The sequence below is a fragment of the Phalangium opilio genome, unplaced genomic scaffold, assembly GCF_054372755.1.
Source record: "Phalangium opilio isolate 3A_F unplaced genomic scaffold, DU_Popi_V2 ptg000098l_1, whole genome shotgun sequence".
Classification (NCBI taxonomy): Eukaryota; Metazoa; Arthropoda; class Arachnida; order Opiliones; family Phalangiidae; genus Phalangium; species Phalangium opilio.
Window position 1 is genome coordinate 1,901,520 of NW_028324201.1, and position 25,274 is coordinate 1,926,793.

General features: G+C 43.8%; 49 non-coding genes across 49 annotated transcripts; all 49 read right to left on the reverse strand.

The window, feature by feature from the left end:
• Positions 1-37: 37 nt before the first annotated feature.
• TRNAL-CAA (transfer RNA leucine (anticodon CAA)) lies at positions 38-159 on the reverse strand. The gene is made up of 2 exons: positions 122-159; positions 38-83 (listed from the first exon to the last, which is right to left on the reverse strand). It is a non-coding gene; the product is annotated as a tRNA-Leu (tRNA).
• A 256-nt stretch (positions 160-415) lies between these two features.
• TRNAL-CAA (transfer RNA leucine (anticodon CAA)) lies at positions 416-537 on the reverse strand. Its single transcript has 2 exons — positions 500-537; positions 416-461 (listed from the first exon to the last, which is right to left on the reverse strand). It is a non-coding gene; the product is annotated as a tRNA-Leu (tRNA).
• Positions 538-1,202: 665 nt separating this feature from the next.
• Positions 1,203-1,324, reverse strand: TRNAL-CAA (transfer RNA leucine (anticodon CAA)). The gene is made up of 2 exons: positions 1,287-1,324; positions 1,203-1,248 (listed from the first exon to the last, which is right to left on the reverse strand). It is a non-coding gene; the product is annotated as a tRNA-Leu (tRNA).
• A 67-nt stretch (positions 1,325-1,391) lies between these two features.
• On the reverse strand, positions 1,392-1,513 carry TRNAL-CAA (transfer RNA leucine (anticodon CAA)). The gene is made up of 2 exons: positions 1,476-1,513; positions 1,392-1,437 (listed from the first exon to the last, which is right to left on the reverse strand). It is a non-coding gene; the product is annotated as a tRNA-Leu (tRNA).
• Positions 1,514-3,464: 1,951 nt separating this feature from the next.
• TRNAL-CAA (transfer RNA leucine (anticodon CAA)) lies at positions 3,465-3,586 on the reverse strand. The gene is made up of 2 exons: positions 3,549-3,586; positions 3,465-3,510 (listed from the first exon to the last, which is right to left on the reverse strand). It is a non-coding gene; the product is annotated as a tRNA-Leu (tRNA).
• Positions 3,587-3,842: 256 nt separating this feature from the next.
• TRNAL-CAA (transfer RNA leucine (anticodon CAA)) lies at positions 3,843-3,964 on the reverse strand. Its single transcript has 2 exons — positions 3,927-3,964; positions 3,843-3,888 (listed from the first exon to the last, which is right to left on the reverse strand). It is a non-coding gene; the product is annotated as a tRNA-Leu (tRNA).
• A 256-nt stretch (positions 3,965-4,220) lies between these two features.
• Positions 4,221-4,342, reverse strand: TRNAL-CAA (transfer RNA leucine (anticodon CAA)). The gene is made up of 2 exons: positions 4,305-4,342; positions 4,221-4,266 (listed from the first exon to the last, which is right to left on the reverse strand). It is a non-coding gene; the product is annotated as a tRNA-Leu (tRNA).
• A 632-nt stretch (positions 4,343-4,974) lies between these two features.
• TRNAL-CAA (transfer RNA leucine (anticodon CAA)) lies at positions 4,975-5,096 on the reverse strand. The gene is made up of 2 exons: positions 5,059-5,096; positions 4,975-5,020 (listed from the first exon to the last, which is right to left on the reverse strand). It is a non-coding gene; the product is annotated as a tRNA-Leu (tRNA).
• A 256-nt stretch (positions 5,097-5,352) lies between these two features.
• Positions 5,353-5,474, reverse strand: TRNAL-CAA (transfer RNA leucine (anticodon CAA)). The gene is made up of 2 exons: positions 5,437-5,474; positions 5,353-5,398 (listed from the first exon to the last, which is right to left on the reverse strand). It is a non-coding gene; the product is annotated as a tRNA-Leu (tRNA).
• A 67-nt stretch (positions 5,475-5,541) lies between these two features.
• Positions 5,542-5,663, reverse strand: TRNAL-CAA (transfer RNA leucine (anticodon CAA)). Its single transcript has 2 exons — positions 5,626-5,663; positions 5,542-5,587 (listed from the first exon to the last, which is right to left on the reverse strand). It is a non-coding gene; the product is annotated as a tRNA-Leu (tRNA).
• A 256-nt stretch (positions 5,664-5,919) lies between these two features.
• On the reverse strand, positions 5,920-6,041 carry TRNAL-CAA (transfer RNA leucine (anticodon CAA)). Its single transcript has 2 exons — positions 6,004-6,041; positions 5,920-5,965 (listed from the first exon to the last, which is right to left on the reverse strand). It is a non-coding gene; the product is annotated as a tRNA-Leu (tRNA).
• A 67-nt stretch (positions 6,042-6,108) lies between these two features.
• Positions 6,109-6,230, reverse strand: TRNAL-CAA (transfer RNA leucine (anticodon CAA)). The gene is made up of 2 exons: positions 6,193-6,230; positions 6,109-6,154 (listed from the first exon to the last, which is right to left on the reverse strand). It is a non-coding gene; the product is annotated as a tRNA-Leu (tRNA).
• A 67-nt stretch (positions 6,231-6,297) lies between these two features.
• On the reverse strand, positions 6,298-6,419 carry TRNAL-CAA (transfer RNA leucine (anticodon CAA)). Its single transcript has 2 exons — positions 6,382-6,419; positions 6,298-6,343 (listed from the first exon to the last, which is right to left on the reverse strand). It is a non-coding gene; the product is annotated as a tRNA-Leu (tRNA).
• An 822-nt stretch (positions 6,420-7,241) lies between these two features.
• Positions 7,242-7,363, reverse strand: TRNAL-CAA (transfer RNA leucine (anticodon CAA)). The gene is made up of 2 exons: positions 7,326-7,363; positions 7,242-7,287 (listed from the first exon to the last, which is right to left on the reverse strand). It is a non-coding gene; the product is annotated as a tRNA-Leu (tRNA).
• A 256-nt stretch (positions 7,364-7,619) lies between these two features.
• TRNAL-CAA (transfer RNA leucine (anticodon CAA)) lies at positions 7,620-7,741 on the reverse strand. The gene is made up of 2 exons: positions 7,704-7,741; positions 7,620-7,665 (listed from the first exon to the last, which is right to left on the reverse strand). It is a non-coding gene; the product is annotated as a tRNA-Leu (tRNA).
• Positions 7,742-8,594: 853 nt separating this feature from the next.
• Positions 8,595-8,716, reverse strand: TRNAL-CAA (transfer RNA leucine (anticodon CAA)). The gene is made up of 2 exons: positions 8,679-8,716; positions 8,595-8,640 (listed from the first exon to the last, which is right to left on the reverse strand). It is a non-coding gene; the product is annotated as a tRNA-Leu (tRNA).
• A 67-nt stretch (positions 8,717-8,783) lies between these two features.
• TRNAL-CAA (transfer RNA leucine (anticodon CAA)) lies at positions 8,784-8,905 on the reverse strand. The gene is made up of 2 exons: positions 8,868-8,905; positions 8,784-8,829 (listed from the first exon to the last, which is right to left on the reverse strand). It is a non-coding gene; the product is annotated as a tRNA-Leu (tRNA).
• Positions 8,906-10,856: 1,951 nt separating this feature from the next.
• TRNAL-CAA (transfer RNA leucine (anticodon CAA)) lies at positions 10,857-10,978 on the reverse strand. Its single transcript has 2 exons — positions 10,941-10,978; positions 10,857-10,902 (listed from the first exon to the last, which is right to left on the reverse strand). It is a non-coding gene; the product is annotated as a tRNA-Leu (tRNA).
• Positions 10,979-11,423: 445 nt separating this feature from the next.
• TRNAL-CAA (transfer RNA leucine (anticodon CAA)) lies at positions 11,424-11,545 on the reverse strand. Its single transcript has 2 exons — positions 11,508-11,545; positions 11,424-11,469 (listed from the first exon to the last, which is right to left on the reverse strand). It is a non-coding gene; the product is annotated as a tRNA-Leu (tRNA).
• Positions 11,546-11,801: 256 nt separating this feature from the next.
• Positions 11,802-11,923, reverse strand: TRNAL-CAA (transfer RNA leucine (anticodon CAA)). Its single transcript has 2 exons — positions 11,886-11,923; positions 11,802-11,847 (listed from the first exon to the last, which is right to left on the reverse strand). It is a non-coding gene; the product is annotated as a tRNA-Leu (tRNA).
• Positions 11,924-12,179: 256 nt separating this feature from the next.
• On the reverse strand, positions 12,180-12,301 carry TRNAL-CAA (transfer RNA leucine (anticodon CAA)). The gene is made up of 2 exons: positions 12,264-12,301; positions 12,180-12,225 (listed from the first exon to the last, which is right to left on the reverse strand). It is a non-coding gene; the product is annotated as a tRNA-Leu (tRNA).
• A 256-nt stretch (positions 12,302-12,557) lies between these two features.
• TRNAL-CAA (transfer RNA leucine (anticodon CAA)) lies at positions 12,558-12,679 on the reverse strand. Its single transcript has 2 exons — positions 12,642-12,679; positions 12,558-12,603 (listed from the first exon to the last, which is right to left on the reverse strand). It is a non-coding gene; the product is annotated as a tRNA-Leu (tRNA).
• A 256-nt stretch (positions 12,680-12,935) lies between these two features.
• On the reverse strand, positions 12,936-13,057 carry TRNAL-CAA (transfer RNA leucine (anticodon CAA)). The gene is made up of 2 exons: positions 13,020-13,057; positions 12,936-12,981 (listed from the first exon to the last, which is right to left on the reverse strand). It is a non-coding gene; the product is annotated as a tRNA-Leu (tRNA).
• Positions 13,058-13,689: 632 nt separating this feature from the next.
• On the reverse strand, positions 13,690-13,811 carry TRNAL-CAA (transfer RNA leucine (anticodon CAA)). The gene is made up of 2 exons: positions 13,774-13,811; positions 13,690-13,735 (listed from the first exon to the last, which is right to left on the reverse strand). It is a non-coding gene; the product is annotated as a tRNA-Leu (tRNA).
• Positions 13,812-14,067: 256 nt separating this feature from the next.
• Positions 14,068-14,189, reverse strand: TRNAL-CAA (transfer RNA leucine (anticodon CAA)). The gene is made up of 2 exons: positions 14,152-14,189; positions 14,068-14,113 (listed from the first exon to the last, which is right to left on the reverse strand). It is a non-coding gene; the product is annotated as a tRNA-Leu (tRNA).
• A 67-nt stretch (positions 14,190-14,256) lies between these two features.
• TRNAL-CAA (transfer RNA leucine (anticodon CAA)) lies at positions 14,257-14,378 on the reverse strand. Its single transcript has 2 exons — positions 14,341-14,378; positions 14,257-14,302 (listed from the first exon to the last, which is right to left on the reverse strand). It is a non-coding gene; the product is annotated as a tRNA-Leu (tRNA).
• A 256-nt stretch (positions 14,379-14,634) lies between these two features.
• TRNAL-CAA (transfer RNA leucine (anticodon CAA)) lies at positions 14,635-14,756 on the reverse strand. The gene is made up of 2 exons: positions 14,719-14,756; positions 14,635-14,680 (listed from the first exon to the last, which is right to left on the reverse strand). It is a non-coding gene; the product is annotated as a tRNA-Leu (tRNA).
• Positions 14,757-14,823: 67 nt separating this feature from the next.
• On the reverse strand, positions 14,824-14,945 carry TRNAL-CAA (transfer RNA leucine (anticodon CAA)). Its single transcript has 2 exons — positions 14,908-14,945; positions 14,824-14,869 (listed from the first exon to the last, which is right to left on the reverse strand). It is a non-coding gene; the product is annotated as a tRNA-Leu (tRNA).
• Positions 14,946-15,012: 67 nt separating this feature from the next.
• Positions 15,013-15,134, reverse strand: TRNAL-CAA (transfer RNA leucine (anticodon CAA)). Its single transcript has 2 exons — positions 15,097-15,134; positions 15,013-15,058 (listed from the first exon to the last, which is right to left on the reverse strand). It is a non-coding gene; the product is annotated as a tRNA-Leu (tRNA).
• Positions 15,135-15,765: 631 nt separating this feature from the next.
• Positions 15,766-15,887, reverse strand: TRNAL-CAA (transfer RNA leucine (anticodon CAA)). Its single transcript has 2 exons — positions 15,850-15,887; positions 15,766-15,811 (listed from the first exon to the last, which is right to left on the reverse strand). It is a non-coding gene; the product is annotated as a tRNA-Leu (tRNA).
• A 256-nt stretch (positions 15,888-16,143) lies between these two features.
• Positions 16,144-16,265, reverse strand: TRNAL-CAA (transfer RNA leucine (anticodon CAA)). Its single transcript has 2 exons — positions 16,228-16,265; positions 16,144-16,189 (listed from the first exon to the last, which is right to left on the reverse strand). It is a non-coding gene; the product is annotated as a tRNA-Leu (tRNA).
• Positions 16,266-16,520: 255 nt separating this feature from the next.
• Positions 16,521-16,642, reverse strand: TRNAL-CAA (transfer RNA leucine (anticodon CAA)). Its single transcript has 2 exons — positions 16,605-16,642; positions 16,521-16,566 (listed from the first exon to the last, which is right to left on the reverse strand). It is a non-coding gene; the product is annotated as a tRNA-Leu (tRNA).
• Positions 16,643-17,650: 1,008 nt separating this feature from the next.
• Positions 17,651-17,772, reverse strand: TRNAL-CAA (transfer RNA leucine (anticodon CAA)). The gene is made up of 2 exons: positions 17,735-17,772; positions 17,651-17,696 (listed from the first exon to the last, which is right to left on the reverse strand). It is a non-coding gene; the product is annotated as a tRNA-Leu (tRNA).
• A 634-nt stretch (positions 17,773-18,406) lies between these two features.
• On the reverse strand, positions 18,407-18,528 carry TRNAL-CAA (transfer RNA leucine (anticodon CAA)). The gene is made up of 2 exons: positions 18,491-18,528; positions 18,407-18,452 (listed from the first exon to the last, which is right to left on the reverse strand). It is a non-coding gene; the product is annotated as a tRNA-Leu (tRNA).
• Positions 18,529-18,595: 67 nt separating this feature from the next.
• Positions 18,596-18,717, reverse strand: TRNAL-CAA (transfer RNA leucine (anticodon CAA)). The gene is made up of 2 exons: positions 18,680-18,717; positions 18,596-18,641 (listed from the first exon to the last, which is right to left on the reverse strand). It is a non-coding gene; the product is annotated as a tRNA-Leu (tRNA).
• A 256-nt stretch (positions 18,718-18,973) lies between these two features.
• TRNAL-CAA (transfer RNA leucine (anticodon CAA)) lies at positions 18,974-19,095 on the reverse strand. The gene is made up of 2 exons: positions 19,058-19,095; positions 18,974-19,019 (listed from the first exon to the last, which is right to left on the reverse strand). It is a non-coding gene; the product is annotated as a tRNA-Leu (tRNA).
• A 67-nt stretch (positions 19,096-19,162) lies between these two features.
• On the reverse strand, positions 19,163-19,284 carry TRNAL-CAA (transfer RNA leucine (anticodon CAA)). The gene is made up of 2 exons: positions 19,247-19,284; positions 19,163-19,208 (listed from the first exon to the last, which is right to left on the reverse strand). It is a non-coding gene; the product is annotated as a tRNA-Leu (tRNA).
• Positions 19,285-19,351: 67 nt separating this feature from the next.
• TRNAL-CAA (transfer RNA leucine (anticodon CAA)) lies at positions 19,352-19,473 on the reverse strand. Its single transcript has 2 exons — positions 19,436-19,473; positions 19,352-19,397 (listed from the first exon to the last, which is right to left on the reverse strand). It is a non-coding gene; the product is annotated as a tRNA-Leu (tRNA).
• Positions 19,474-20,482: 1,009 nt separating this feature from the next.
• TRNAL-CAA (transfer RNA leucine (anticodon CAA)) lies at positions 20,483-20,604 on the reverse strand. The gene is made up of 2 exons: positions 20,567-20,604; positions 20,483-20,528 (listed from the first exon to the last, which is right to left on the reverse strand). It is a non-coding gene; the product is annotated as a tRNA-Leu (tRNA).
• Positions 20,605-20,859: 255 nt separating this feature from the next.
• Positions 20,860-20,981, reverse strand: TRNAL-CAA (transfer RNA leucine (anticodon CAA)). The gene is made up of 2 exons: positions 20,944-20,981; positions 20,860-20,905 (listed from the first exon to the last, which is right to left on the reverse strand). It is a non-coding gene; the product is annotated as a tRNA-Leu (tRNA).
• Positions 20,982-21,989: 1,008 nt separating this feature from the next.
• On the reverse strand, positions 21,990-22,111 carry TRNAL-CAA (transfer RNA leucine (anticodon CAA)). Its single transcript has 2 exons — positions 22,074-22,111; positions 21,990-22,035 (listed from the first exon to the last, which is right to left on the reverse strand). It is a non-coding gene; the product is annotated as a tRNA-Leu (tRNA).
• Positions 22,112-22,745: 634 nt separating this feature from the next.
• TRNAL-CAA (transfer RNA leucine (anticodon CAA)) lies at positions 22,746-22,867 on the reverse strand. The gene is made up of 2 exons: positions 22,830-22,867; positions 22,746-22,791 (listed from the first exon to the last, which is right to left on the reverse strand). It is a non-coding gene; the product is annotated as a tRNA-Leu (tRNA).
• A 67-nt stretch (positions 22,868-22,934) lies between these two features.
• TRNAL-CAA (transfer RNA leucine (anticodon CAA)) lies at positions 22,935-23,056 on the reverse strand. Its single transcript has 2 exons — positions 23,019-23,056; positions 22,935-22,980 (listed from the first exon to the last, which is right to left on the reverse strand). It is a non-coding gene; the product is annotated as a tRNA-Leu (tRNA).
• Positions 23,057-23,312: 256 nt separating this feature from the next.
• Positions 23,313-23,434, reverse strand: TRNAL-CAA (transfer RNA leucine (anticodon CAA)). The gene is made up of 2 exons: positions 23,397-23,434; positions 23,313-23,358 (listed from the first exon to the last, which is right to left on the reverse strand). It is a non-coding gene; the product is annotated as a tRNA-Leu (tRNA).
• A 67-nt stretch (positions 23,435-23,501) lies between these two features.
• On the reverse strand, positions 23,502-23,623 carry TRNAL-CAA (transfer RNA leucine (anticodon CAA)). Its single transcript has 2 exons — positions 23,586-23,623; positions 23,502-23,547 (listed from the first exon to the last, which is right to left on the reverse strand). It is a non-coding gene; the product is annotated as a tRNA-Leu (tRNA).
• Positions 23,624-23,879: 256 nt separating this feature from the next.
• Positions 23,880-24,001, reverse strand: TRNAL-CAA (transfer RNA leucine (anticodon CAA)). The gene is made up of 2 exons: positions 23,964-24,001; positions 23,880-23,925 (listed from the first exon to the last, which is right to left on the reverse strand). It is a non-coding gene; the product is annotated as a tRNA-Leu (tRNA).
• A 67-nt stretch (positions 24,002-24,068) lies between these two features.
• Positions 24,069-24,190, reverse strand: TRNAL-CAA (transfer RNA leucine (anticodon CAA)). Its single transcript has 2 exons — positions 24,153-24,190; positions 24,069-24,114 (listed from the first exon to the last, which is right to left on the reverse strand). It is a non-coding gene; the product is annotated as a tRNA-Leu (tRNA).
• A 67-nt stretch (positions 24,191-24,257) lies between these two features.
• TRNAL-CAA (transfer RNA leucine (anticodon CAA)) lies at positions 24,258-24,379 on the reverse strand. Its single transcript has 2 exons — positions 24,342-24,379; positions 24,258-24,303 (listed from the first exon to the last, which is right to left on the reverse strand). It is a non-coding gene; the product is annotated as a tRNA-Leu (tRNA).
• A 634-nt stretch (positions 24,380-25,013) lies between these two features.
• On the reverse strand, positions 25,014-25,135 carry TRNAL-CAA (transfer RNA leucine (anticodon CAA)). Its single transcript has 2 exons — positions 25,098-25,135; positions 25,014-25,059 (listed from the first exon to the last, which is right to left on the reverse strand). It is a non-coding gene; the product is annotated as a tRNA-Leu (tRNA).
• Between the last annotated feature and the right edge of the window lie 139 nt (positions 25,136-25,274).

Below are 25,274 nucleotides of genomic sequence, written 5' to 3' on the forward strand. Positions count from 1 at the left end.
ATTACATCTCTTGCAGTTAATTTATTAAAATATATCGTGTCAGAAGTGGGATTCGAACCCACGCCCTCATACGAGGACCAGAAAACACACATTCACGTTGTGAATGAAGGAAAGTAAGCCCCTTGAGTCTGGCGCCTTAGACCGCTCGGCCATCCTGACGTGGTCTCTTGTAATTTTGACGATTTATAAATTACATCTCTTCTAGTTAATTTCATAAAACATATCGTGTCAGAAGTGGGATTCGAACCCACGCCCTTATACGAGGAGCAGAAAACACAGATTCACGTTGTGAACGAAGGAAACTAAGCCCCTTGAGTCTGGCGCCTTAGACCGCTCGGCCATCCTGACGTGGTCTATTGTAATTTGGACGTTTTATAAATTACATCTCTTGCAGTTAATTTATTAAAATATATCGTGTCAGAAGTGGGATTCGAACCCACGCCCTCATACGAGGACCAGAAAACACACATTCCCGTTTTGAACGAAGGAAAGTAAGCCCCTTGAGTCTGGCACCTTAGACCGCTCGGCCATCCTGACGTGGTCTTTTGTAATTTGGACGTTTTAAAAATTACATCTCTTGCAGTTAATTTATTAAAATATATCGTGTCAGAAGTGGGATTCGAACCCACGCCCTCATACGAGGACCAGAAAACACACATTCCCGTTTTGAACGAAGGAAAGTAAGCCCCTTGAGTCTGGCGCCTAAAGGCCTGTCCAGACTGACACATTTTGCGAGTTCGCATCTTCGCTTTGCTTGTTTGCAAGATCGCGCTACTGTCCACATTGGGTTTTTCACTACTTTGCGTCCTCAACTCGCGAAGATACAAATTTCTTGCGACTAGGCCAAGAATTTCGCGTCTTCGCGAGAGCAGCGCCAATCACAGACGAGAGGAAGGCTGGGGCGATTAGTTTAGTTTTACTCTTTTTACAACGTCGATGGAGAGGGGCAGATGGCGCAATGATTGCTCAAACTTTATTGGCTCTCAGAATGGGAAAAGCAAAATTTTTGAGTGTATCAGAACAGAAGTGCAAATGTTTTTCGTGATCTGTTGCGAAGATGCTAATAGACGAAGGCGCGAACACGCGAGCGCGAGTTCAATGTGGACAAAGCTTTAGACCGCTCGGCAATCCTGACGTGGTCTAATGTAATTTGGACGTTTTATAAATTACGTCTCTTGCAGTTAATTTCATAAAACATATCGTGTCAGAAGTGGGATTCGAACCCACGCCCTCATACGAGGACCAGAAAACACACATTCACGTTGTGAATGAAGGAAAGTAAGCCCCTTGAGTCTGGCGCCTTAGACCGCTCGGCCATCCTGACGTGGTCTATTGTAATTTGGACGTTTTATAAATTACATCTCTTGCAGTTAATTTATTAAAATATATCGTGTCAGAAGTGGGATTCGAACCCACGCCCTCATACGAGGACCAGAAAACACACATTCACGTTGTGAATGAAGGAAAGTAAGCCCCTTGAGTCTGGCGCCTTAGACCGCTCGGCCATCCTGACGTGGTCTCTTGTAATTTTGACGATTTGTAAATTACATCTCTTCTAGTTAATTTCATAAAACATATCGTGTCAGAAGTGGGATTCGAACCCACGCCCTCATACGAGGACCAGAAAACACACATTCCCGTTTTGAACGAAGGAAAGTAAGCCCATTGAGTCTGGCACCTTAGACCGCTCGGCCATCCTGACGTGGTCTCTTGTAATTTTGACGATTTGTAAATTACATCTCTTCTAGTTAATTTCATAAAACATATCGTGTCAGAAGTGGGATTCGAACCCACGCCCTCATACGAGGACCAGAAAACACACATTCCCGTTTTGAACGAAGGAAAGTAAGCCCATTGAGTCTGGCACCTTAGACCGCTCGGCCATCCTGACGTGGTCTATTGTAATTTGGACGTTTTATAAATTACATCTCTTGCAGTTAATTTATTAAATTATATCGTGTCAGAAGTGGGCTTCGAACCCACGCCCTCATACGAGGACCAAAACACAGACTCACGTTGTGAACGAAGGAAAGTAAGCCCCTTGAGTCTGGCGCCTTGGACCGCTCGGCCATCGTGACGTGGTCTATTGTAATTTGGACGTTTTATAAATTACATCTCTTGCAGTTAATTTATTAAAATTTATCGTGTCAGAAGTGGGATTCGAACCCACGCCCTCATACGAGGACCAGAAAACACACATTCACGTTGTGAATGAAGGAAAGTAAGCCCCTTGAGTCTGGCGCCTTAGACCGCTCGGCAATCCTGACGTGGTCTCTTGTAATTTGGACGTTTTATAAATTACATCTCTTGCAGTTAATTTATAAAATATACCGTGTCAGAAGTGGGATTCGAACCCACGTCCTCATACGAGGACCAGAAAACACACATTCCCGTTTTGAACGAAGGAAAGTAAGCCCCTTGAGTCTGGCACATTAGACCGCTCGGCAATCCTGACGTGGTCTCTTGTAATTTTGACGATTTGTAAATTACATCTCTTCTAGTTAATTTCATAAAACATATCGTGTCAGAAGTGGGATTCGAACCCACGCCCTCATACGAGGACCAGAAAACACACATTCCCGTTTTGAACGAAGGAAAGTAAGCCCATTGAGTCTGGCACCTTAGACCGCTCGGCCATCCTGACGTGGTCTATTGTAATTTGGACGTTTTATAAATTACATCTCTTGCAGTTAATTTATTAAATTATATCGTGTCAGAAGTGGGCTTCGAACCCACGCCCTCATACGAGGACCAAAACACAGACTCACGTTGTGAACGAAGGAAAGTAAGCCCCTTGAGTCTGGCGCCTTGGACCGCTCGGCCATCGTGACGTGGTCTATTGTAATTTGGACGTTTTATAAATTACATCTCTTGCAGTTAATTTATTAAAATTTATCGTGTCAGAAGTGGGATTCGAACCCACGCCCTCATACGAGGACCAGAAAACACACATTCACGTTGTGAATGAAGGAAAGTAAGCCCCTTGAGTCTGGCGCCTTAGACCGCTCGGCAATCCTGACGTGGTCTCTTGTAATTTGGACGTTTTATAAATTACATCTCTTGCAGTTAATTTATAAAATATACCGTGTCAGAAGTGGGATTCGAACCCACGTCCTCATACGAGGACCAGAAAACACACATTCCCGTTTTGAACGAAGGAAAGTAAGCCCCTTGAGTCTGGCACATTAGACCGCTCGGCAATCCTGACGTGGTCTATTGTAATTTGGACGTTTTATAAATTACGTCTCTTGCAGTTAATTTATTAAATTATATCGTGTCAGAAGTGGGATTCGAACCCACGCGCTCATACGAGGACCAGAAAACACAGATTCACGTTGTGAACGAAGGAAAGTAAGCCCCTTGAAACTGGCGCCTTAGACCGCTCGGCCATCCTGACGTGGTCTATTGTAATTTGGACGATTTATAAATTACATCTCTTGCAGTTAATTTATTAAAATATATCGTGTCAGAAGTGGGATTCGAACCCACGCCCTCATACGAGGACCAGAAAACACACATTCACGTTGTGAATGAAGGAAAGTAAGCCCCTTGAGTCTGGCGCCTTAGACCGCTCGGCCATCCTGACGTGGTCTCTTGTAATTTTGACGATTTATAAATTACATCTCTTCTAGTTAATTTCATAAAACATATCGTGTCAGAAGTGGGATTCGAACCCACGCCCTTATACGAGGACCAGAAAACACAGATTCCCGTTGTGAACGAAGGAAACTAAGCCCCTTGAGTCTGGCGCCTTAGACCGCTCGGCCATCCTGACGTGGTCTATTGTAATTTGGACGTTTTATAAATTACATCTCTTGCAGTTAATTTATTAAAATATATCGTGTCAGAAGTGGGATTCGAACCCACGCCCTCATACGAGGACCAGAAAACACACATTCCCGTTTTGAACGAAGGAAAGTAAGCCCCTTGAGTCTGGCACCTTAGACCGCTCGGCCATCCTGACGTGGTCTTTTGTAATTTGGACGTTATAAAAATTACATCTCTTGCAGTTAATTTATTAAAATATATCGTGTCAGAAGTGGGATTCGAACCCACGCCCTCATACGAGGACCAGAAAACACACATTCCCGTTTTGAACGAAGGAAAGTAAGCCCCTTGAGTCTGGCGCCTTAGACCGCTCGGCAATCCTGACGTGGTCTATTGTAATTTGGACGTTTTATAAATTACGTCTCTTGCAGTTAATTTCATAAAACATATCGTGTCAGAAGTGGGATTCGAACCCACGCCCTCATACGAGGACCAGAAAACACAGATTCACGTTGTGAGCGAAGAAAATTAAGCCCCTTGAGTCTGGCGCCTTAGACCGCTCGGCCATCCTGACGTGGTCTCTTGAAATTTTGACGATTTATAAATTACATCTCTTCTAGTTAAATTCATAAAACATATCGTGTCAGAAGTGGGATTCGAACCCACGCCCTTATACGAGGACCAGAAAACACAGATTCACGTTGTGAACGAAGGAAACTAAGCCCCTTGAGTCTGGCGCCTTAGACCGCTCGGCCATCCTGACGTGGTCTCTTGTAATTTTGACGATTTGTAAATTACATCTCTTCTAGTTAATTTCATAAAACATATCGTGTCAGAAGTGGGATTCGAACCCACGCCCTCATACGAGGACCAGAAAACACACATTCCCGTTTTGAACGAAGGAAAGTAAGCCCATTGAGTCTGGCACCTTAGACCGCTCGGCCATCCTGACGTGGTCTATTGTAATTTGGACGTTTTATAAATTACATCTCTTGCAGTTAATTTATTAAATTATATCGTGTCAGAAGTGGGCTTCGAACCCACGCCCTCATACGAGGACCAAAACACAGACTCACGTTGTGAACGAAGGAAAGTAAGCCCCTTGAGTCTGGCGCCTTGGACCGCTCGGCCATCGTGACGTGGTCTATTGTAATTTGGACGTTTTATAAATTACATCTCTTGCAGTTAATTTATTAAAACATATCGTGTCAGAAGTGGGATTCGAACCCACGCCCTCATACGAGGACCAGAAAACACACATTCCCGTTTTGAACGAAGGAAAGTAAGCCCCTTGAGTCTGGCACCTTAGACCGCTCGGCCATCCTGACGTGATCTTTTGTAATTTGGACGTTTTAAAAATTACATCTCTTGCAGTTAATTTATTAAAATATATCGTGTCAGAAGTGGGATTCGAACCCACGCCCTCATACGAGGACCAGAAAACACACATTCCCGTTTTGAACGAAGGAAAGTAAGCCCCTTGAGTCTGGCGCCTTAGACCGCTCGGCAATCCTGACGTGGTCTATTGTAATTTGGACGTTTTATAAATTACGTCTCTTGCAGTTAATTTCATAAAACATATCGTGTCAGAAGTGGGATTCGAACCCACGCCCTCATACGAGGACCAGAAAACACAGATTCACGTTGTGAACGAAGGAAATTAAGCCCCTTGAGTCTGGCGCCTTAGACCGCTCGGCCATCCTGACGTGGTCTATTGTAATTTGGACGTTTTATAAATTACATCTCTTGCAGTTAATTTATTAAATTATATCGTGTCAGAAGTGGGATTCGAACCCACGCCCTCATACGAGGACCAGAAAACACACATTCACGTTGTGAATGAAGGAAAGTAAGCCCCTTGAGTCTGGCGCCTTAGACCGCTCGGCCATCCTGACGTGGTCTATTGTAATTTGGACGTTTTATAAATTACATCTCTTGCAGTTAATTTATTAAAATATATCGTGTCAGAAGTGGGATTCGAACCCACGCCCTCATACGAGGACCAGAAAACACACATTCACGTTGTGAATGAAGGAAAGTAAGCCCCTTGAGTCTGGCGCCTTAGACCGCTCGGCAATCCTGACGTGGTCTATTGTAATTTGGACGTTTTATAAATTACGTCTCTTGCAGTTAATTTCATAAAACATATCGTGTCAGAAGTGGGATTCGAACCCACGCCCTCATACGAGGACCAGAAAACACAGATTCACGTTGTGAACGAAGGAAATTAAGCCCCTTGAGTCTGGCGCCTTAGACCGCTCGGCCATCCTGACGTGGTCTATTGTAATTTGGACGTTTTATAAATTACATCTCTTGCAGTTAATTTATTAAATTATATCGTGTCAGAAGTGGGATTCGAACCCACGCCCTCATACGAGGACCAGAAAACACACATTCACGTTGTGAATGAAGGAAAGTAAGCCCCTTGAGTCTGGCGCCTTAGACCGCTCGGCCATCCTGACGTGGTCTATTGTAATTTGGACGTTTTATAAATTACATCTCTTGCAGTTAATTTATTAAAATATATCGTGTCAGAAGTGGGATTCGAACCCACGCCCTCATACGAGGACCAGAAAACACACATTCACGTTGTGAATGAAGGAAAGTAAGCCCCTTGAGTCTGGCGCCTTAGACCGCTCGGCCATCCTGACGTGGTCTCTTGAAATTTTGACGATTTATAAATTACATCTCTTCTAGTTAAATTCATAAAACATATCGTGTCAGAAGTGGGATTCGAACCCACGCCCTTATACGAGGACCAGAAAACACAGATTCACGTTGTGAACGAAGGAAAGTAAGCCCCTTGAGTCTGGCGCCTTGGACCGCTCGGCCATCGTGACGTGATCTATTGTAATTTGGACGTTTTATAAATTACATCTCTTGCAGTTAATTTATTAAAATATATCGTGTCAGAAGTGGGATTCGAACCCACGCCCTCATACGAGGACCAGAAAACACATATTCACGTTGTGAATGAAGGAAAGTAAGCCCCTTGAGTCTGGCGCCTTAGACCGCTCGGCAATCCTGACGTGGTCTCTTGTAATTTGGACGTTTTATAAATTACATCTCTTGCAGTTAATTTATAAAATATATCGTGTCAGAAGTGGGATTCGAACCCACGTCCTCATACGAGGACCAGAAAACACACATTCCCGTTTTGAACGAAGGAAATCAAGCCCCTTGAGTCTGGCACCTTAGACCGCTCGGCAATCCTGACGTGGTCTATTGTAATTTGGACGTTTTATAAATTACGTCTCTTGCAGTTAATTTATTAAATTATATCGTGTCAGAAGTGGGATTCGAACCCACGCGCTCATACGAGGACCAGAAAACACAGATTCACGTTGTGAACGAAGGAAAGTAAGCCCCTTGAAACTGGCGCCTTAGACCGCTCGGCCATCCTGACGTGGTCTATTGTAATTTGGACGATTTATAAATTACATCTCTTGCAGTTAATTTATTAAAATATATCGTGTCAGAAGTGGGATTCGAACCCACGCCCTCATACGAGGACCAGAAAACACACATTCACGTTGTGAATGAAGGAAAGTAAGCCCCTTGAGTCTGGCGCCTTAGACCGCTCGGCCATCCTGACGTGGTCTCTTGTAATTTTGACGATTTATAAATTACATCTCTTCTAGTTAATTTCATAAAACATATCGTGTCAGAAGTGGGATTCGAACCCACGCCCTTATACGAGGACCAGAAAACACAGATTCACGTTGTGAACGAAGGAAACTAAGCCCCTTGAGTCTGGCGCCTTAGACCGCTCGGCCATCCTGACGTGGTCTATTGTAATTTGGACGTTTTATAAATTACATCTCTTGCAGTTAATTTATTAAAATATATCGTGTCAGAAGTGGGATTCGAACCCACGCCCTCATACGAGGACCAGAAAACACACATTCCCGTTTTGAACGAAGGAAAGTAAGCCCCTTGAGTCTGGCACCTTAGACCGCTCGGCCATCCTGACGTGGTCTTTTGTAATTTGGACGTTTTAAAAATTACATCTCTTGCAGTTAATTTATTAAAATATATCGTGTCAGAAGTGGGATTCGAACCCACGCCCTCATACGAGGACCAGAAAACACACATTCCCGTTTTGAACGAAGGAAAGTAAGCCCCTTGAGTCTGGCGCCTAAAGGCCTGTCCAGACTGACACATTTTGCGAGTTCGCATCTTCGCTTTGCTTGTTTGCAAGATCGCGCTACTGTCCACATTGGGTTTTTCACTACTTTGCGTCCTCAACTCGCGAAGATACAAATTTCTTGCGACTAGGCCAAGAATTTCGCGTCTTCGCGAGAGCAGCGCCAATCACAGACGAGAGGAAGGCTGGGGCGATTAGTTTAGTTTTACTCTTTTTACAACGTCGATGGAGAGGGGCAGATGGCGCAATGATTGCTCAAACTTTATTGGCTCTCAGAATGGGAAAAGCAAAATTTTTGAGTGTATCAGAACAGAAGTGCAAATGTTTTTCGTGATCTGTTGCGAAGATGCTAATAGACGAAGGCGCGAACACGCGAGCGCGAGTTCAATGTGGACAAAGCTTTAGACCGCTCGGCAATCCTGACGTGGTCTAATGTAATTTGGACGTTTTATAAATTACGTCTCTTGCAGTTAATTTCATAAAACATATCGTGTCAGAAGTGGGATCGAACCCACGCCCTCATACGAGGACCAGAAAACACAGATTCACGTTGTGAACGAAGGAAATTAAGCCCCTTGAGTCTGGCGCCTTAGACCGCTCGGCCATCCTGACGTGGTCTATTGTAATTTGGACGTTTTATAAATTACATCTCTTGCAGTTAATTTATTAAATTATATCGTGTCAGAAGTGGGATTCGAACCCACGCCCTCATACGAGGACCAGAAAGCACAAATTCACGTTGTGAATGAAGGAAAGTAAGCCCCTTGAGTCTGGCGCCTTAGACCGCTCGGCCATCCTGACGTGGTCTATTGTAATTTGGACGTTTTATAAATTACATCTCTTGCAGTTAATTTATTAAAATATATCGTGTCAGAAGTGGGATTCGAACCCACGCCCTCATACGAGGACCAGAAAACACACATTCACGTTGTGAATGAAGGAAAGTAAGCCCCTTGAGTCTGGCGCCTTAGACCGCTCGGCCATCCTGACGTGGTCTCTTGAAATTTTGACGATTTATAAATTACATCTCTTCTAGTTAAATTCATAAAACATATCGTGTCAGAAGTGGGATTCGAACCCACGCCCTTATACGAGTACCAGAAAACACAGATTCACGTTGTGAACGAAGGAAACTAAGCCCCTTGAGTCTGGCGCCTTAGACCGCTCGGCCATCCTGACGTGGTCTCTTGTAATTTTGACGATTTGTAAATTACATCTCTTCTAGTTAATTTCATAAAACATATCGTGTCAGAAGTGGGATTCGAACCCACGCCCTCATACGAGGACCAGAAAACACACATTCCCGTTTTGAACGAAGGAAAGTAAGCCCATTGAGTCTGGCACCTTAGACCGCTCGGCCATCCTGACGTGGTCTATTGTAATTTGGACGTTTTATAAATTACATCTCTTGCAGTTAATTTATTAAATTATATCGTGTCAGAAGTGGGCTTCGAACCCACGCCCTCATACGAGGACCAAAACACAGACTCACGTTGTGAACGAAGGAAAGTAAGCCCCTTGAGTCTGGCGCCTTGGACCGCTCGGCCATCGTGACGTGGTCTATTGTAATTTGGACGTTTTATAAATTACATCTCTTGCAGTTAATTTATTAAAATTTATCGTGTCAGAAGTGGGATTCGAACCCACGCCCTCATACGAGGACCAGAAAACACACATTCACGTTGTGAATGAAGGAAAGTAAGCCCCTTGAGTCTGGCGCCTTAGACCGCTCGGCAATCCTGACGTGGTCTCTTGTAATTTGGACGTTTTATAAATTACATCTCTTGCAGTTAATTTATAAAATATACCGTGTCAGAAGTGGGATTCGAACCCACGTCCTCATACGAGGACCAGAAAACACACATTCCCGTTTTGAACGAAGGAAAGTAAGCCCCTTGAGTCTGGCACATTAGACCGCTCGGCAATCCTGACGTGGTCTCTTGTAATTTTGACGATTTGTAAATTACATCTCTTCTAGTTAATTTCATAAAACATATCGTGTCAGAAGTGGGATTCGAACCCACGCCCTCATACGAGGACCAGAAAACACACATTCCCGTTTTGAACGAAGGAAAGTAAGCCCATTGAGTCTGGCACCTTAGACCGCTCGGCCATCCTGACGTGGTCTATTGTAATTTGGACGTTTTATAAATTACATCTCTTGCAGTTAATTTATTAAATTATATCGTGTCAGAAGTGGGCTTCGAACCCACGCCCTCATACGAGGACCAAAACACAGACTCACGTTGTGAACGAAGGAAAGTAAGCCCCTTGAGTCTGGCGCCTTGGACCGCTCGGCCATCGTGACGTGGTCTATTGTAATTTGGACGTTTTATAAATTACATCTCTTGCAGTTAATTTATTAAAATTTATCGTGTCAGAAGTGGGATTCGAACCCACGCCCTCATACGAGGACCAGAAAACACACATTCACGTTGTGAATGAAGGAAAGTAAGCCCCTTGAGTCTGGCGCCTTAGACCGCTCGGCAATCCTGACGTGGTCTCTTGTAATTTGGACGTTTTATAAATTACATCTCTTGCAGTTAATTTATAAAATATACCGTGTCAGAAGTGGGATTCGAACCCACGTCCTCATACGAGGACCAGAAAACACACATTCCCGTTTTGAACGAAGGAAAGTAAGCCCCTTGAGTCTGGCACATTAGACCGCTCGGCAATCCTGACGTGGTCTATTGTAATTTGGACGTTTTATAAATTACGTCTCTTGCAGTTAATTTATTAAATTATATCGTGTCAGAAGTGGGATTCGAACCCACGCGCTCATACGAGGACCAGAAAACACAGATTCACGTTGTGAACGAAGGAAAGTAAGCCCCTTGAAACTGGCGCCTTAGACCGCTCGGCCATCCTGACGTGGTCTATTGTAATTTGGACGATTTATAAATTACATCTCTTGCAGTTAATTTATTAAAATATATCGTGTCAGAAGTGGGATTCGAACCCACGCCCTCATACGAGGACCAGAAAACACACATTCACGTTGTGAATGAAGGAAAGTAAGCCCCTTGAGTCTGGCGCCTTAGACCGCTCGGCCATCCTGACGTGGTCTCTTGTAATTTTGACGATTTATAAATTACATCTCTTCTAGTTAATTTCATAAAACATATCGTGTCAGAAGTGGGATTCGAACCCACGCCCTTATACGAGGACCAGAAAACACAGATTCACGTTGTGAACGAAGGAAACTAAGCCCCTTGAGTCTGGCGCCTTAGACCGCTCGGCAATCCTGACGTGGTCTATTGTAATTTGGACGTTTTATAAATTACGTCTCTTGCAGTTAATTTATTAAATTATATCGTGTCAGAAGTGGGATTCGAACCCACGCGCTCATACGAGGACCAGAAAACACAGATTCACGTTGTGAACGAAGGAAAGTAAGCCCCTTGAAACTGGCGCCTTAGACCGCTCGGCCATCCTGACGTGGTCTATTGTAATTTGGACGATTTATAAATTACATCTCTTGCAGTTAATTTATTAAAATATATCGTGTCAGAAGTGGGATTCGAACCCACGCCCTCATACGAGGACCAGAAAACACACATTCACGTTGTGAATGAAGGAAAGTAAGCCCCTTGAGTCTGGCGCCTTAGACCGCTCGGCCATCCTGACGTGGTCTCTTGTAATTTTGACGATTTATAAATTACATCTCTTCTAGTTAATTTCATAAAACATATCGTGTCAGAAGTGGGATTCGAACCCACGCCCTTATACGAGGACCAGAAAACACAGATTCACGTTGTGAACGAAGGAAACTAAGCCCCTTGAGTCTGGCGCCTTAGACCGCTCGGCCATCCTGACGTGGTCTATTGTAATTTGGACGTTTTATAAATTACATCTCTTGCAGTTAATTTATTAAAATATATCGTGTCAGAAGTGGGATTCGAACCCACGCCCTCATACGAGGACCAGAAAACACACATTCCCGTTTTGAACGAAGGAAAGTAAGCCCCTTGAGTCTGGCACCTTAGACCGCTCGGCCATCCTGACGTGGTCTTTTGTAATTTGGACGTTATAAAAATTACATCTCTTGCAGTTAATTTATTAAATTATATCGTGTCAGAAGTGGGATTCGAACCCACGCGCTCATACGAGGACCAGAAAACACAGATTCACGTTGTGAACGAAGGAAAGTAAGCCCCTTGAAACTGGCGCCTTAGACCGCTCGGCCATCCTGACGTGGTCTATTGTAATTTGGACGATTTATAAATTACATCTCTTGCAGTTAATTTATTAAAATATATCGTGTCAGAAGTGGGATTCGAACCCACGCCCTCATACGAGGACCAGAAAACACACATTCACGTTGTGAATGAAGGAAAGTAAGCCCCTTGAGTCTGGCGCCTTAGACCGCTCGGCCATCCTGACGTGGTCTCTTGTAATTTTGACGATTTATAAATTACATCTCTTCTAGTTAATTTCATAAAACATATCGTGTCAGAAGTGGGATTCGAACCCACGCCCTTATACGAGGACCAGAAAACACAGATTCACGTTGTGAACGAAGGAAACTAAGCCCCTTGAGTCTGGCGCCTTAGACCGCTCGGCCATCCTGACGTGGTCTATTGTAATTTGGACGTTTTATAAATTACATCTCTTGCAGTTAATTTATTAAAATATATCGTGTCAGAAGTGGGATTCGAACCCACGCCCTCATACGAGGACCAGAAAACACACATTCCCGTTTTGAACGAAGGAAAGTAAGCCCCTTGAGTCTGGCACCTTAGACCGCTCGGCCATCCTGACGTGGTCTTTTGTAATTTGGACGTTATAAAAATTACATCTCTTGCAGTTAATTTATTAAAATATATCGTGTCAGAAGTGGGATTCGAACCCACGCCCTCATACGAGGACCAGAAAACACACATTCCCGTTTTGAACGAAGGAAAGTAAGCCCCTTGAGTCTGGCGCCTTAGACCGCTCGGCAATCCTGACGTGGTCTATTGTAATTTGGACGTTTTATAAATTACGTCTCTTGCAGTTAATTTCATAAAACATATCGTGTCAGAAGTGGGATTCGAACCCACGCCCTCATACGAGGACCAGAAAACACAGATTCACGTTGTGAGCGAAGGAAATTAAGCCCCTTGAGTCTGGCGCCTTAGACCGCTCGGCCATCCTGACGTGGTCTCTTGAAATTTTGACGATTTATAAATTATATCTCTTCTAGTTAAATTCATAAAACATATCGTGTCAGAAGTGGGATTCGAACCCACGCCCTTATACGAGGACCAGAAAACACAGATTCACGTTGTGAACGAAGGAAACTAAGCCCCTTGAGTCTGGCGCCTTAGACCGCTCGGCCATCCTGACGTGGTCTCTTGTAATTTTGACGATTTGTAAATTACATCTCTTCTAGTTAATTTCATAAAACATATCGTGTCAGAAGTGGGATTCGAACCCACGCCCTCATACGAGGACCAGAAAACACACATTCCCGTTTTGAACGAAGGAAAGTAAGCCCATTGAGTCTGGCACCTTAGACCGCTCGGCCATCCTGACGTGGTCTATTGTAATTTGGACGTTTTATAAATTACATCTCTTGCAGTTAATTTATTAAATTATATCGTGTCAGAAGTGGGCTTCGAACCCACGCCCTCATACGAGGACCAAAACACAGACTCACGTTGTGAACGAAGGAAAGTAAGCCCCTTGAGTCTGGCGCCTTGGACCGCTCGGCCATCGTGACGTGGTCTATTGTAATTTGGACGTTTTATAAATTACATCTCTTGCAGTTAATTTATTAAAACATATCGTGTCAGAAGTGGGATTCGAACCCACGCCCTCATACGAGGACCAGAAAACACACATTCCCGTTTTGAACGAAGGAAAGTAAGCCCCTTGAGTCTGGCACCTTAGACCGCTCGGCCATCCTGACGTGATCTTTTGTAATTTGGACGTTTTAAAAATTACATCTCTTGCAGTTAATTTATTAAAATATATCGTGTCAGAAGTGGGATTCGAACCCACGCCCTCATACGAGGACCAGAAAACACACATTCCCGTTTTGAACGAAGGAAAGTAAGCCCCTTGAGTCTGGCGCCTTAGACCGCTCGGCAATCCTGACGTGGTCTATTGTAATTTGGACGTTTTATAAATTACGTCTCTTGCAGTTAATTTCATAAAACATATCGTGTCAGAAGTGGGATTCGAACCCACGCCCTCATACGAGGACCAGAAAACACAGATTCACGTTGTGAACGAAGGAAATTAAGCCCCTTGAGTCTGGCGCCTTAGACCGCTCGGCCATCCTGACGTGGTCTATTGTAATTTGGACGTTTTATAAATTACATCTCTTGCAGTTAATTTATTAAATTATATCGTGTCAGAAGTGGGATTCGAACCCACGCCCTCATACGAGGACCAGAAAACACACATTCACGTTGTGAATGAAGGAAAGTAAGCCCCTTGAGTCTGGCGCCTTAGACCGCTCGGCCATCCTGACGTGGTCTATTGTAATTTGGACGTTTTATAAATTACATCTCTTGCAGTTAATTTATTAAAATATATCGTGTCAGAAGTGGGATTCGAACCCACGCCCTCATACGAGGACCAGAAAACACACATTCACGTTGTGAATGAAGGAAAGTAAGCCCCTTGAGTCTGGCGCCTTAGACCGCTCGGCAATCCTGACGTGGTCTATTGTAATTTGGACGTTTTATAAATTACGTCTCTTGCAGTTAATTTCATAAAACATATCGTGTCAGAAGTGGGATTCGAACCCACGCCCTCATACGAGGACCAGAAAACACAGATTCACGTTGTGAACGAAGGAAATTAAGCCCCTTGAGTCTGGCGCCTTAGACCGCTCGGCCATCCTGACGTGGTCTATTGTAATTTGGACGTTTTATAAATTACATCTCTTGCAGTTAATTTATTAAATTATATCGTGTCAGAAGTGGGATTCGAACCCACGCCCTCATACGAGGACCAGAAAACACACATTCACGTTGTGAATGAAGGAAAGTAAGCCCCTTGAGTCTGGCGCCTTAGACCGCTCGGCCATCCTGACGTGGTCTATTGTAATTTGGACGTTTTATAAATTACATCTCTTGCAGTTAATTTATTAAAATATATCGTGTCAGAAGTGGGATTCGAACCCACGCCCTCATACGAGGACCAGAAAACACACATTCACGTTGTGAATGAAGGAAAGTAAGCCCCTTGAGTCTGGCGCCTTATACCGCTCGGCCATCCTGACGTGGTCTCTTGAAATTTTGACGATTTATAAATTACATCTCTTCTAGTTAAATTCATAAAACATATCGTGTCAGAAGTGGGATTCGAACCCACGCCCTTATACGAGGACCAGAAAACACAGATTCACGTTGTGAACGAAGGAAACTAAGCCCCTTGAGTCTGGCGCCTTAGACCGCTAGGCCATCCTGACGTGGTCTCTTGTAATTTTGACGATTTGTAAATTACATCTCTTCTAGTTAATTTCATAAAACATGTGTCAGAAGTGGGATTCGAACCCACGCCCTCATACGAGGACCAGAAAACACACATTCCCGTTTTGAACGAAGGAAAGTAAGCCCATTGAGTCTGGCACCTTAGACCGCTCGGCAATCCTGACGTGGTCTATTGTAATTTGGACGTTTTATAAATTACGTCTCTTGCAGTTAATTTATTAAATTATATCGTGTCAGAAGTGGGATTCGAACCCACGCGCTCATACGAGGACCAGAAAACACAGATTCACGTTGTGAACGAAGGAAAGTAAGCCCCTTGAAACTGGCGCCTTAGACCGCTCGGCCATCCTGACGTGGTCTATTGTAATTTGGACGTTTTATAAATTACATCTCTTGCAGTTAATTTATTAAAATATATCGTGTCAGAAGTGGGATTCGAACCCACGCCCTCATACGAGGACCAGAAAACACACATTCACGTTGTGAATGAAGGAAAGTAAGCCCCTTGAGTCTGGCGCCTTAGACCGCTCGGCCATCCTGACGTGGTCTCTTGAAATTTTGACGATTTATAAATTACATCTCTTCTAGTTAAATTCATAAAACATATCGTGTCAGAAGTGGGATTCGAACCCACGCCCTTATACGAGGACCAGAAAACACAGATTCACGTTGTGAACGAAGGAAACTAAGCCCCTTGAGTCTGGCGCCTTAGACCGCTCGGCCATCCTGACGTGGTCTATTGTAATTTGGACGTTTTATAAATTACATCTCTTGCAGTTAATTTATTAAAATATATCGTGTCAGAAGTGGGATTCGAACCCACGCCCTCATACGAGGACCAGAAAACACACATTCCCGTTTTGAACGAAGGAAAGTAAGCCCCTTGAGTCTGGCACCTTAGACCGCTCGGCCATCCTGACGTGGTCTTTTGTAATTTGGACGTTTTATAAATTACATCTCTTGCAGTTAATTTATTAAAATATATCGTGTCAGAAGTGGGATTCGAACCCACGCCCTCATACGAGGACCAGAAAACACGGATTCACGTTGTGAACGAAAGAACTAAGCCCCTTAAGTCTGGCGCCTTAGACCGCTCGGCAATCCTGACGTGGTCTATTGTAATTTGGACGTTTTATAAATTACGTCTCTTGCAGTTAATTTATTAAATTATATCGTGTCAGAAGTGGGATTCGAACCCACGCCCTCATACGAGGACCAGAAAACACAGATTCACGTTGTGAACGAAGGAAATTAAGCCCCTTGAGTCTGGCGCCTTAGACCGCTCGGCCATCCTGACGTGGTCTATTGTAATTTGGACGTTTTATAAATTACATCTCTTGCAGTTAATTTATTAAATTATATCGTGTCAGAAGTGGGCTTCGAACCCACGCCCTCATACGAGGACCAAAACACAGACTCACGTTGTGAACGAAGGAAAGTAAGCCCCTTGAGTCTGGCGCCTTGGACCGCTCGGCCATCGTGACGTGGTCTATTGTAATTTGGACGTTTTATAAATTACGTCTCTTGCAGTTAATTTATTAAATTATATCGTGTCAGAAGTGGGATTCGAACCCACGCCCTCATACGAGGACCAGAAAACACACATTCACGTTGTGAATGAAGGAAAGTAAGCCCCTTGAGTCTGGCGCCTTAGACCGCTCGGCAATCCTGACGTGGTCTCTTGTAATTTGGACGTTTTATAAATTACATCTCTTGCAGTTAATTTATAAAATATATCGTGTCAGAAGTGGGATTCGAACCCACGTCCTCATACGAGGACCAGAAAACACACATTCCCGTTTTGAACGAAGGAAAGTAAGCCCCTTGAGTCTGGCACCTTAGACCGCTCGGCCATCGTGACGTGGTCTATTGTAATTTGGACGTTTTATAAATTACGTCTCTTGCAGTTAATTTATTAAATTATATCGTGTCAGAAGTGGGATTCGAACCCACGCCCTCATACGAGGACCAGAAAACACACATTCACGTTGTGAATGAAGGAAAGTAAGCCCCTTGAGTCTGGCGCCTTAGACCGCTCGGCAATCCTGACGTGGTCTCTTGTAATTTGGACGTTTTATAAATTACATCTCTTGCAGTTAATTTATAAAATATATCGTGTCAGAAGTGGGATTCGAACCCACGTCCTCATACGAGGACCAGAAAACACACATTCCCGTTTTGAACGAAGGAAAGTAAGCCCCTTGAGTCTGGCACCTTAGACCGCTCGGCAATCCTGACGTGGTCTATTGTAATTTGGACGTTTTATAAATTACGTCTCTTGCAGTTAATTTATTAAATTATATCGTGTCAGAAGTGGGATTCGAACCCACGCCCTCATACGAGGACCAGAAAACACACATTCACGTTGTGAATGAAGGAAAGTAAGCCCCTTGAGTCTGGCGCCTTAGACCGCTCGGCCATCCTGACGTGGTCTCTTGTAATTTTGACGATTTATAAATTACATCTCTTCTAGTTAATTTCATAAAACATATCGTGTCAGAAGTGGGATTCGAACCCACGCCCTTATACGAGGACCAGAAAACACAGATTCACGTTGTGAACGAAGGAAACTAAGCCCCTTGAGTCTGGCGCCTTATACCGCTCGGCCATCCTGACGTGGTCTATTGTAATTTGGACGTTTTATAAATTACATCTCTTGCAGTTAATTTATTAAAATATATCGTGTCAGTAGTGGGATTCGAACCCACGCCCTCATACGAGGACCAGAAAACACACATTCCCGTTTTGAACGAAGGAAAGTAAGTCCCTTGAGTCTGGCACCTTAGACCGCTCGGCCATCCTGACGTGGTCTTTTGTAATTTGGACGTTTTAAAAATTACATCTCTTGCAGTTAATTTATTAAAATATATCGTGTCACAAGTGGGATTCGAACCCACGCCCTCATACGAGGACCAGAAAACACACATTCCCGTTTTGAACGAAGGAAAGTAAGCCCCTTGAGTCTGGCGCCTTAGACCGCTCGGCAATCCTGACGTGGTCTATTGTAATTTGGACGTTTTATAAATTACGTCTCTTGCAGTTAATTTCATAAAACATATCGTGTCAGAAGTGGGATTCGAACCCACGCCCTCATACGAGGACCAGAAAACACAGATTCACGTTGTGAACGAAGGAAATTAAGCCCCTTGAGTCTGGCGCCTTAGACCGCTCGGCCATCCTGACGTGGTCTATTGTAATTTGGACGTTTTATAAATTACATCTCTTGCAGTTAATTTATTAAATTATATCGTGTCAGAAGTGGGATTCGAACCCACGCCCTCATACGAGGACCAGAAAACACACATTCGCGTTGTGAATGAAGGAAAGTAAGCCCCTTGAGTCTGGCGCCTTAGACCGCTCGGCCATCCTGACGTGGTCTATTGTAATTTGGACGTTTTATAAATTACATCTCTTGCAGTTAATTTATTAAAATATATCGTGTCAGAAGTGGGATTCGAACCCACGCCCTCATACGAGGACCAGAAAACACACATTCACGTTGTGAATGAAGGAAAGTAAGCCCCTTGAGTCTGGCGCCTTAGACCGCTCGGCAATCCTGACGTGGTCTATTGTAATTTGGACGTTTTATAAATTACGTCTCTTGCAGTTAATTTCATAAAACATATCGTGTCAGAAGTGGGATTCGAACCCACGCCCTCATACGAGGACCAGAAAACACAGATTCACGTTGTGAACGAAGGAAATTAAGCCCCTTGAGTCTGGCGCCTTAGACCGCTCGGCCATCCTGACGTGGTCTATTGTAATTTGGACGTTTTATAAATTACATCTCTTGCAGTTAATTTATTAAATTATATCGTGTCAGAAGTGGGATTCGAACCCACGCCCTCATACGAGGACCAGAAAACACACATTCACGTTGTGAATGAAGGAAAGTAAGCCCCTTGAGTCTGGCGCCTTAGACCGCTCGGCCATCCTGACGTGGTCTATTGTAATTTGGACGTTTTATAAATTACATCTCTTGCAGTTAATTTATTAAAATATATCGTGTCAGAAGTGGGATTCGAACCCACGCCCTCATACGAGGACCAGAAAACACACATTCACGTTGTGAATGAAGGAAAGTAAGCCCCTTGAGTCTGGCGCCTTAGACCGCTCGGCCATCCTGACGTGGTCTCTTGAAATTTTGACGATTTATAAATTACATCTCTTCTAGTTAAATTCATAAAACATATCGTGTCAGAAGTGGGATTCGAACCCACGCCCTTATACGAGGACCAGAAAACACAGATTCACGTTGTGAACGAAGGAAACTAAGCCCCTTGAGTCTGGCGCCTTAGACCGCTAGGCCATCCTGACGTGGTCTCTTGTAATTTTGACGATTTGTAAATTACATCTCTTCTAGTTAATTTCATAAAACATGTGTCAGAAGTGGGATTCGAACCCACGCCCTCATACGAGGACCAGAAAACACACATTCCCGTTTTGAACGAAGGAAAGTAAGCCCATTGAGTCTGGCACCTTAGACCGCTCGGCAATCCTGACGTGGTCTATTGTAATTTGGACGTTTTATAAATTACGTCTCTTGCAGTTAATTTATTAAATTATATCGTGTCAGAAGTGGGATTCGAACCCACGCGCTCATACGAGGACCAGAAAACACAGATTCACGTTGTGAACGAAGGAAAGTAAGCCCCTTGAAACTGGCGCCTTAGACCGCTCGGCCATCCTGACGTGGTCTATTGTAATTTGGACGTTTTATAAATTACATCTCTTGCAGTTAATTTATTAAAATATATCGTGTCAGAAGTGGGATTCGAACCCACGCCCTCATACGAGGACCAGAAAACACACATTCACGTTGTGAATGAAGGAAAGTAAGCCCCTTGAGTCTGGCGCCTTAGACCGCCCGGCCATCCTGACGTGGTCTCTTGAAATTTTGACGATTTATAAATTACATCTCTTCTAGTTAAATTCATAAAACATATCGTGTCAGAAGTGGGATTCGAACCCACGCCCTTATACGAGGACCAGAAAACACAGATTCACGTTGTGAACGAAGGAAACTAAGCCCCTTGAGTCTGGCGCCTTAGACCGCTCGGCCATCCTGACGTGGTCTATTGTAATTTGGACGTTTTATAAATTACATCTCTTGCAGTTAATTTATTAAAATATATCGTGTCAGAAGTGGGATTCGAACCCACGCCCTCATACGAGGACCAGAAAACACACATTCCCGTTTTGAACGAAGGAAAGTAAGCCCCTTGAGTCTGGCACCTTAGACCGCTCGGCCATCCTGACGTGGTCTTTTGTAATTTGGACGTTTTATAAATTACATCTCTTGCAGTTAATTTATTAAAATATATCGTGTCAGAAGTGGGATTCGAACCCACGCCCTCATACGAGGACCAGAAAACACGGATTCACGTTGTGAACGAAAGAACTAAGCCCCTTAAGTCTGGCGCCTTAGACCGCTCGGCAATCCTGACGTGGTCTATTGTAATTTGGACGTTTTATAAATTACGTCTCTTGCAGTTAATTTATTAAATTATATCGTGTCAGAAGTGGGATTCGAACCCACGCCCTCATACGAGGACCAGAAAACACAGATTCACGTTGTGAACGAAGGAAATTAAGCCCCTTGAGTCTGGCGCCTTAGACCGCTCGGCCATCCTGACGTGGTCTATTGTAATTTGGACGTTTTATAAATTACATCTCTTGCAGTTAATTTATTAAATTATATCGTGTCAGAAGTGGGCTTCGAACCCACGCCCTCATACGAGGACCAAAACACAGACTCACGTTGTGAACGAAGGAAAGTAAGCCCCTTGAGTCTGGCGCCTTGGACCGCTCGGCCATCGTGACGTGGTCTATTGTAATTTGGACGTTTTATAAATTACGTCTCTTGCAGTTAATTTATTAAATTATATCGTGTCAGAAGTGGGATTCGAACCCACGCCCTCATACGAGGACCAGAAAACACACATTCACGTTGTGAATGAAGGAAAGTAAGCCCCTTGAGTCTGGCGCCTTAGACCGCTCGGCAATCCTGACGTGGTCTCTTGTAATTTGGACGTTTTATAAATTACATCTCTTGCAGTTAATTTATAAAATATATCGTGTCAGAAGTGGGATTCGAACCCACGTCCTCATACGAGGACCAGAAAACACACATTCCCGTTTTGAACGAAGGAAAGTAAGCCCCTTGAGTCTGGCACCTTAGACCGCTCGGCCATCGTGACGTGGTCTATTGTAATTTGGACGTTTTATAAATTACGTCTCTTGCAGTTAATTTATTAAATTATATCGTGTCAGAAGTGGGATTCGAACCCACGCCCTCATACGAGGACCAGAAAACACACATTCACGTTGTGAATGAAGGAAAGTAAGCCCCTTGAGTCTGGCGCCTTAGACCGCTCGGCAATCCTGACGTGGTCTCTTGTAATTTGGACGTTTTATAAATTACATCTCTTGCAGTTAATTTATAAAATATATCGTGTCAGAAGTGGGATTCGAACCCACGTCCTCATACGAGGACCAGAAAACACACATTCCCGTTTTGAACGAAGGAAAGTAAGCCCCTTGAGTCTGGCACCTTAGACCGCTCGGCAATCCTGACGTGGTCTATTGTAATTTGGACGTTTTATAAATTACGTCTCTTGCAGTTAATTTATTAAATTATATCGTGTCAGAAGTGGGATTCGAACCCACGCCCTCATACGAGGACCAGAAAACACACATTCACGTTGTGAATGAAGGAAAGTAAGCCCCTTGAGTCTGGCGCCTTAGACCGCTCGGCCATCCTGACGTGGTCTCTTGTAATTTTGACGATTTATAAATTACATCTCTTCTAGTTAATTTCATAAAACATATCGTGTCAGAAGTGGGATTCGAACCCACGCCCTTATACGAGGACCAGAAAACACAGATTCACGTTGTGAACGAAGGAAACTAAGCCCCTTGAGTCTGGCGCCTTATACCGCTCGGCCATCCTGACGTGGTCTATTGTAATTTGGACGTTTTATAAATTACATCTCTTGCAGTTAATTTATTAAAATATATCGTGTCAGTAGTGGGATTCGAACCCACGCCCTCATACGAGGACCAGAAAACACACATTCCCGTTTTGAACGAAGGAAAGTAAGTCCCTTGCGTCTGGCACCTTAGACCGCTCGGCCATCCTGACGTGGTCTTTTGTAATTTGGACGTTTTAAAAATTACATCTCTTGCAGTTAATTTATTAAAATATATCGTGTCACAAGTGGGATTCGAACCCACGCCCTCATACGAGGACCAGAAAACACACATTCCCGTTTTGAACGAAGGAAAGTAAGCCCCTTGAGTCTGGCGCCTTAGACCGCTCGGCAATCCTGACGTGGTCTATTGTAATTTGGACGTTTTATAAATTACGTCTCTTGCAGTTAATTTCATAAAACATATCGTGTCAGAAGTGGGATTCGAACCCACGCCCTCATACGAGGACCAGAAAACACAGATTCACGTTGTGAACGAAGGAAATTAAGCCCCTTGAGTCTGGCGCCTTAGACCGCTCGGCCATCCTGACGTGGTCTATTGTAATTTGGACGTTTTATAAATTACATCTCTTGCAGTTAATTTATTAAATTATATCGTGTCAGAAGTGGGATTCGAACCCACGCCCTCATACGAGGACCAGAAAACACACATTCGCGTTGTGAATGAAGGAAAGTAAGCCCCTTGAGTCTGGCGCCTTAGACCGCTCGGCCATCCTGACGTGGTCTATTGTAATTTGGACGTTTTATAAATTACATCTCTTGCAGTTAATTTATTAAAATATATCGTGTCAGAAGTGGGATTCGAACCCACGCCCTCATACGAGGACCAGAAAACACACATTCACGTTGTGAATGAAGGAAAGTAAGCCCCTTGAGTCTGGCGCCTTAGACCGCTCGGCAATCCTGACGTGGTCTATTGTAATTTGGACGTTTTATAAATTACGTCTCTTGCAGTTAATTTCATAAAACATATCGTGTCAGAAGTGGGATTCGAACCCACGCCCTCATACGAGGACCAGAAAACACAGATTCACGTTGTGAACGAAGGAAATTAAGCCCCTTGAGTCTGGCGCCTTAGACCGCTCGGCCATCCTGACGTGGTCTATTGTAATTTGGACGTTTTATAAATTACATCTCTTGCAGTTAATTTATTAAATTATATCGTGTCAGAAGTGGGATTCGAACCCACGCCCTCATACGAGGACCAGAAAACACACATTCGCGTTGTGAATGAAGGAAAGTAAGCCCCTTGAGTCTGGCGCCTTAGACCGCTCGGCCATCCTGACGTGGTCTATTGTAATTTGGACGTTTTATAAATTACATCTCTTGCAGTTAATTTATTAAAATATATCGTGTCAGAAGTGGGATTCGAACCCACGCCCTCATACGAGGACCAGAAAACACACATTCACGTTGTGAATGAAGGAAAGTAAGCCCCTTGAGTCTGGCGCCTTAGACCGCTCGGCAATCCTGACGTGGTCTATTGTAATTTGGACGTTTTATAAATTACGTCTCTTGCAGTTAATTTCATAAAACATATCGTGTCAGAAGTGGGATTCGAACCCACGCCCTCATACGAGGACCAGAAAACACAGATTCACGTTGTGAACGAAGGAAATTAAGCCCCTTGAGTCTGGCGCCTTAGACCGCTCGGCCATCCTGACGCGGTCTATTGTAATTTGGACGTTTTATAAATTACATCTCTTGCAGTTAATTTATTAAATTATATCGTGTCAGAAGTGGGATTCGAACCCACGCCCTCATACGAGGACCAGAAAACACACATTCACGTTGTGAATGAAGGAAAGTAAGCCCCTTGAGTCTGGCGCCTTAGACCGCTCGGCCATCCTGACGTGGTCTATTGCAATTTGGACGTTTTATAAATTACATCTCTTGCAGTTAATTTATTAAAATATATCGTGTCAGAAGTGGGATTCGAACCCACGTCCTCATACGAGGACCAGAAAACACACATTCACGTTGTGAATGAAGGAAAGTAAGCCCCTTGAGTCTGGCGCCTTAGACCGCTCGGCCATCCTGACGTGGTCTCTTGAAATTTTGACGATTTATAAATTACATCTCTTCTAGTTAAATTCATAAAACATATCGTGTCAGAAGTGGGATTCGAACCCACGCCCTTATACGAGGACCAGAAAACACAGATTCACGTTGTGAACGAAGGAAACTAAGCCCCTTGAGTCTGGCGCCTTAGACCGCTAGGCCATCCTGACGTGGTCTCTTGTAATTTTGACGATTTGTAAATTACATCTCTTCTAGTTAATTTCATAAAACATATCGTGTCAGAAGTGGGATTCGAACCCACGCCCTCATACGAGGACCAGAAAACACACATTCCCGTTTTGAACGAAGGAAAGTAAGCCCATTGAGTCTGGCACCTTAGACCGCTCGGCAATCCTGACGTGGTCTATTGTAATTTGGACGTTTTATAAATTACGTCTCTTGCAGTTAATTTATTAAATTATATCGTGTCAGAAGTGGGATTCGAACCCACGCGCTCATACGAGGACCAGAAAACACAGATTCACGTTGTGAACGAAGGAAAGTAAGCCCCTTGAAACTGGCGCCTTAGACCGCTCGGCCATCCTGACGTGGTCTATTGTAATTTGGACGTTTTATAAATTACATCTCTTGCAGTTAATTTATTAAAATATATCGTGTCAGAAGTGGGATTCGAACCCACGCCCTCATACGAGGACCAGAAAACACACATTCACGTTGTGAATGAAGGAAAGTAAGCCCCTTGAGTCTGGCGCCTTAGACCGCTCGGCCATCCTGACGTGGTCTCTTGAAATTTTGACGATTTATAAATTACATCTCTTCTAGTTAAATTCATAAAACATATCGTGTCAGAAGTGGGATTCGAACCCACGCCCTTATACGAGGACCAGAAAACACAGATTCACGTTGTGAACGAAG